This window comes from Trichechus manatus, unplaced genomic scaffold (assembly GCF_000243295.1).
Source record: "Trichechus manatus latirostris isolate Lorelei unplaced genomic scaffold, TriManLat1.0 scaffold00118, whole genome shotgun sequence".
Lineage (NCBI taxonomy): Eukaryota > Metazoa > Chordata > Mammalia > Sirenia > Trichechidae > Trichechus > Trichechus manatus.
Window position 1 is genome coordinate 4,155,319 of NW_004444054.1, and position 6,365 is coordinate 4,161,683.

At 38.4% G+C, this 6,365-nt stretch overlaps 1 protein-coding gene across 1 annotated transcript in view; it reads left to right on the forward strand.

The window, feature by feature from the left end:
• TM9SF2 (transmembrane 9 superfamily member 2) overlaps positions 1-6,365 on the forward strand; it is a 71,711-nt gene that overhangs the window by 22,348 nt on the left and 42,998 nt on the right. The window lies entirely within an intron of this gene.

Sequence of the window (6,365 nt, forward strand, 5' to 3'; positions counted from 1 at the left end):
CTCAGCTGCTGACCGAAAGGTTGTCAGTTCAAACCTGCCAGCCGCTCCACGAGAGAAAGATGTGGCAGTCTGCTTCTGCAAAGATTCACAGCCTTGAAACCGTATGGGGCAGTTCTTTTCTTTCCTGTAGGGTCGCTTTGGGTTGGAATTGACTCGGAGGCAGTGGGTTTTAACTCTACCCCAAGTTTTCCCCCCAGCCTAACAGCTCCCTCTCTTGGTGTCATATCCTCCTCTTATATGGCTTAGATCCCATGGTTAGTCTCCTTCCCCGCTTTCTCACTAAGCACCCCTACCCCTCTTGGTACTTTATCACATTAAGCACCTGTCTGGCAAATTCTCAAGACTTGATTAGTTCCATTGACCATCATATTCCCCCCAGCACCGGTTCCTACACTGTGAAGTGCTGGTGGGGAAAGACACGTAGTGGTGCAAGTTTAACCCACTACAGGTTTATAGTTTTCAGTGATAATTATACATATTCTAATGTGAAAATTCATACCCAAGAAATGCTAGTAATTTTTTATGTATTCTAATATGAAAATTCATACCCAAGAAATGCTAGTAATTTTTTATGTATTCTAATATGAAAATTCATACCCAAGAAATGCTAGTAATTTTTTTTCTTTTTTTTTCCCAAAGACCTAATGGCATGAAGTCATTTGGGAAAAGAAGAAACTCATTGTATGTGCACGGGTAGCGTTGAGTCGGGGAGGCATGTTAATTGTGTAACATCTTCCAGATACGATATTTTCAAAGTCACTACATTGAAAGTTACCATATTCTTTTTATAGCAGATGGTAACTTACAGCCATGTTGCTTAAATTATGTGATCAACTCATATATTCCTGTATTCTCTCAGCTCCACTTTTCTGTTTACCTATGCCTTGGCCTTGAGAAATTATGAAAGGGAAGAAGGTCAGTAGCACCATCAGTGAATGTAAGGGACTGTGGTGGTCTCTTAACAGTAAACAGCCCCTACCCGGAATCATAAAGGGAAAGCCAGTGAAGTGTCCCAACCCATGGAAAGGCTTTGTCCTTTTAGGGTAGACTTTAAAGGCATATTACTTCTCTTAGTAAGATCCTCTATGAGTTATATTTCTATTTATGTGTAAAGACTGTGTAGCTTATTCAAAGGACCCTCCTTTTAGGCCTGGTGCTTTTCAGATTTAACCCTAGGAGTTGATGTAAAATAGAAGAACTGAAAGGGTGCTTTTAAATGGAGACAGGTGTGCACCTAACATTTTCCCTGAGTTTCTTAGAATTTTTTAGGATCAAGATTTGTGCTAAAACAAATTCTTTAAGCCCCAAGTTTAAGGAAACAGTGCAGACATTTATTAAACCAAGGCATAGGTAAACAGAAAGATGAGGCTAAAAGATCAGATTTTTATCCCAAGTCATATATAAATAATGTAAGTTTATTTATAAACGCTTGTAAGACTGCCACATCTTTCAACCGCAGAGCAGCTAGCGGGTTTGAAATGACGACCTTTCGCTTAGCAGCTGAGCACTTAACCACCGTGCCACCAGGGCTCCTTTTGCCCAAGGTAAAAAGTTTTTTAAAAAAGTGTAGGTTAATACGTTAAAATATAAAATATATATGTAATTTTATTTATATATGTTTGTAGGTACATAAAAATTTCCAGAAACATTAACAAGAAACTGTGAAATGGAACTGGGAGGAAAAGAGACTGACTTCTCATTTTATTTTCTTCTATATCATTTAACTTTTTATATGGTCATAGGTCATATTTTGCATTTCATTATTGATTCTCACGTACTTTATTTTCAAAAATTGTACCATATTTAAGATCTGCATTAAAAACAGTGGTAACAGCCAGCAGCAAAACAAAACCCCAAGTCTGCTTTGCTGTTTTTTATCTATGACTTCAGCTTGGGTCAGGAAAACAGCAATGCAAGACATTGTCTGCGTTATGGAAGCTGGAGTCACATTTCATAGGCTCATAAAATCTCATTGCAAATCTAACCACTCATTTATTTATTTGCTCAGTTAATACATTCATTGAATGCCTTCCATATGCTAGGCACTGTGGGAGGTGTGGGATACAGCAGTGAACAAGACAAAAATCGCTGCTCTCCTGGATCTTATATTCTGGTGGGGAGAAGACAAAATAAATAAGTAAAATATATAGTGGATCAGTTGCTGATAAAAGAACTCTCCATGAAAATAAATCAGGGAAAGTAGATGGGGAATTTGCAGTTGCAAATAGGTCAGGGAAAGTCTCACTGAGAAGGTGATATTTGAGTAGAAGACCTGAAGCAAGTAAGGGAGTGAGCCGTGTGAATATCTGGGGGAGGATGATCTAGGTGAAGAGAGCAGCAAATGCAAAGGTCCCGGGGTGTGAGCTTACCAGGTGTGTTCATGGTACAAAAAAAAGTCAGTGCAACTCAAGCAGGTGAGCAAAACAGAGAATAGTAGGAAATGAAATCAAGGAAGTAACAAGGTCACATCATATAGTGGCTTAAAGGCCGTTGTAAGGACTTGGGCCTTTATATCTGATGAGATGGTTAGCAGTAGAGGGTTTTGAGTAGATTTAGATTTTAACAGGATCACTGTGGCTGCTGTGTTGAAAATGGACCTTGGGAGGGCAAGGAAGAAGCTGGGAGACCAGTTAGGAGGCTTTTGTAATCATCCAGGTGTAACCTGATGTTTGCTTAGACCATGGTGGTAGTGGGAAATGAGTTGTGAAGTACTCAGAATCTGCCTATATTTTGAAGGTGGAGCCAACAGAATTTGCTGAGAGATGGGATGCGGGTTATAGAGTTCCTGTTTTCTGAGATGGGAGAGTCTGTGCGAAGAGCAGTTTTTGGGGGTGGGGTGGGGAAGAGTTAGTTTTAGACATGGTAAGTTTGAGGTACTTATTGGGTATCCAAGCAGAGATGTTGAGTACACAGGTGAGTAGTGTCTGGAGTTTGGAGGAGGGGTTCAGGCTGGAGATAATGTATATACTACACACTGTTGATTCTCAAATATATATATCTTATATAGATACTGACAGTATATATATTTGAGAATCATCAGTGTGTGCTATGTATATAGATAGACAGATAGATAGATGGTATTTAAAGTCATGGAATTGATGAGATCCCCAAGGGAGTGGATATAGATAAAGAAGAGAAGAAAATCCAAGGATTGAGCCCTGGGGCACTCAGCTGTTAATGGGTCAGGAAGATGGTGGGGATCCAGCAAAGTAGACTGGGAAGAAGCCAGTAGTGCAAAAGGAGGAAAATCAGGAGAGTGTGGTCCCATGGAAGCCAAGATAAGAAAGTGTTTCTGGGAGGAGGGATTGATTCTGTTACTAATAGATCAGGAAGGATGAGGACCGAGAACTGACCATTGAGTTGAGATATCTGGGGATCATTGATGAGAAAGCAACTTTGGTGGAAAAGCCAACTGGAGAGAGAATGGAAAGAGCAGTTGCAGATGGGCCTTTATACAGCTCTTTTGAGGACTTGTAATGGCAATGAAAGAAGAAGAGTGGTAGCTGGAGGATGACTTTGTGTCAAAGAGAACTTATATATTTTTTTAAAATGTTGTATGCTGATGGGCTGATGGGAATGATCCCATAGAGATGGGAAAAGTGATAATTCAGGAGAGGAAGAATTGTTCAGTATGTGCTTATATAGGCAAGAAGGAATGGGATCTACTGTATGTGTGGAGAGGTTGGCGTTAGTAACCTAGTTCATCCATAGTAACTGGAGGGAAGGCAGAGAATGCGGACATGATGCTGGAAGGTAATCTGTGTAAATGTTGAGATCACTAAGAATCAGGAGCAAGGAGTGATGTTGGCAAGTGACAGTCAGGAACTAAAATTTTCAAGGAATGAGGGGCAGTGACCTTTGGTCAGTGGATGACAGCAACAAGAAGGAATACTGGGTGGTGTAGTGTGATGACATGAGAGTCAAAGCGGGGGGGGGTTTTAGGAGGGAGGAAGAATGGTCTAGCCCAGTGCTCTCGGCCATGTGAGAGGAAAAAACCACCACTTGAGAGGACTGCAGCAGAGGCAGCACCCTTGGGAGAGCCAAGTTTCCATTAGAACACGTTTCAGAGAACATACTGAGATGAGGCTGAAAATGCAAAGGAGGTTCTGCTGATGACACAGTGAGTTCCAAAGGGCATAGGGAAGGGTTTAAAAAATTGGGGAGGGGTAGGAGATGAGGGTCAGAAAGGGAAACGTGTATGTCTGTCTTGGTATTGAAGTATGGGAAAGGAAAGAGATGTGGAAAACCTGGGCTTACTATGGTGACTAGTAGCAACAGGGTTAAGACACATAATGAGATTAGTCTCCATGGTTTCAAGGTAGAAAAAGTTGAATAGATAAGATGTATAACCAGGAACATGCAGCGTTCTGGGTCTCCCTCAGAATTTGTAGGACTTTGTTATAATTTCTCTGCCATTTACTAAAAGATGATGATGAGGTACATAACAATCACTATCATTGAGTGAATATCTGTCATTGTCAGTCAGCATGCTAGGTGTTTTGCACATATTTTACTGTATTTAATCCAACAACCCTGCAAGACAGATATTATTAAACCCATTTGACACATAAGGTAATTGAAGGTAAGATAGATTAAGCAATTTGCCACAGTGTCATAACAAGATGGAGCTGGATTTGAACCCAGGTCAGCCTCCAAGTTGATAAAGTATTTGATTTAATGACTTCCATAAAATTCTTCCAGAAAGAATTTTAAACCCTCACTGAAATAATTCAAGAGAAATGATACAGCAAAGCATTTTTCTGAACAAGTTAAATCCTTTGTTTTTTGTATTTTAATGATTATATAAAAGTGGAACAATAATAGGCTCGTAAGGAGAATTTTGTCCCCTTGGGAGCTAAAAGTATTTTTAAAAAAAGATCCTTAACAATCATAATGTAAAATACTGTTAAATCCATAGCTAAACATGATATAAAATATTATAAAATTCAGTTCCCAACTAAACATTTTATAGGGAGAGGCAACAGGGTGTAGTGATTAAGAGCATTTTCTCTAGGGCTTAACTTGTTCGGGTTAAAGCCTGGTTCTGCCGTGTTATGTGTAACTTAATTTTTTGTGCTTCGGTTTTCCTAATCTGTAAAAGATGAATAAGAGTACCTACTTCATAGGATTGTTGGGAAGATAAATGAAGTTTCATATATATAAATAACATGCATAGAACATAGAAAGCACTAAATATGTGTTAACTATTATTGTGGAATATCACCTTTAGTTTTGATATTTTCCTTCACAATTGAACACAGTTGACCTAAAGCCAGCGAGCATTGGCTTGAGGTGTGAGATTTGTCACTTTTGATACAATAATAATGTCTATCTCTGCTAGATGTATTTATTTTATTTTTAAAATTTTTAACCATTTGCCATTTTAACCATTTTTGAAGTATATAATTCAGTGGCATTAATTATATTCACAATGTTGGGCAACCCTCGCCACCATGTATTTCCAGAACTGTTTCATCAGCCCAAATAGAAACTCTGCCCATTAAGCAGTAGCTCCTCGTTTTCTCCTCTCCTCAGCCCCTGGTAACTTGTAATCTGCTTTCTGTCTCCATACACTTGTCTAGTCTAATATTTCATGAAGGCGGGATCATACGTATTTGTTGTTTTCTGTCAGGTTTATTTCACTTTTTACTAAATTTATTTTTTTAACTCTGACACCTGTGCCTCTGGTTCTTTAGTGTATATCCTCCTCCCCCCCCTTTTTGAAAATGAACCTGTAAGGTTAAAAATATCAAGTGTTGCACGAATACTACTTTGCTGTATTGACAGAGTAGCAGTGTAGCCAAAACTAAACCCTTGACTGACAAGTGGCAGTAGTGGACTAGAAACATTCATTTGTCAGCTAATGCACAGGAACTGGTTTAGGGATGTTACTATATACTGTATAAAAGAATGGACTGCCTAGAAGTAAAAGGCAAGTGGTTGGTTTTTTCTTTTTTTTTCTTTTTAACCACCGGTTACAAAGTTTGAATTACTAAAAGATATATAATCATGGATCATGGACTGTCAATATAAGTAGTGTAGTAAATTACAGCTTTCTGAAAACTGGGAGATATATTCTTTAAGACATAAATGGGTCCTGATAGTTTACAATAAACCCAATTGTATGATACACTGTCAATATCATTGTTTTCACACATGTGAAATAAGTGCTGGATTCCAAAATTGAATGCATGTTGAAGGACTCCTTAGTTTTTTAATTTTGGTTTAAAAAAAAATTACCAATTTTTGGTTTGTTTCAACTTTGCTATTAAGTAAGAACCCAAAAATTGACAGTGTTTTCAAAGGTATGTAAAAAGAATCATGTTTATCCTGATTTTATACATCCAAATTCAACTTTTTATTGT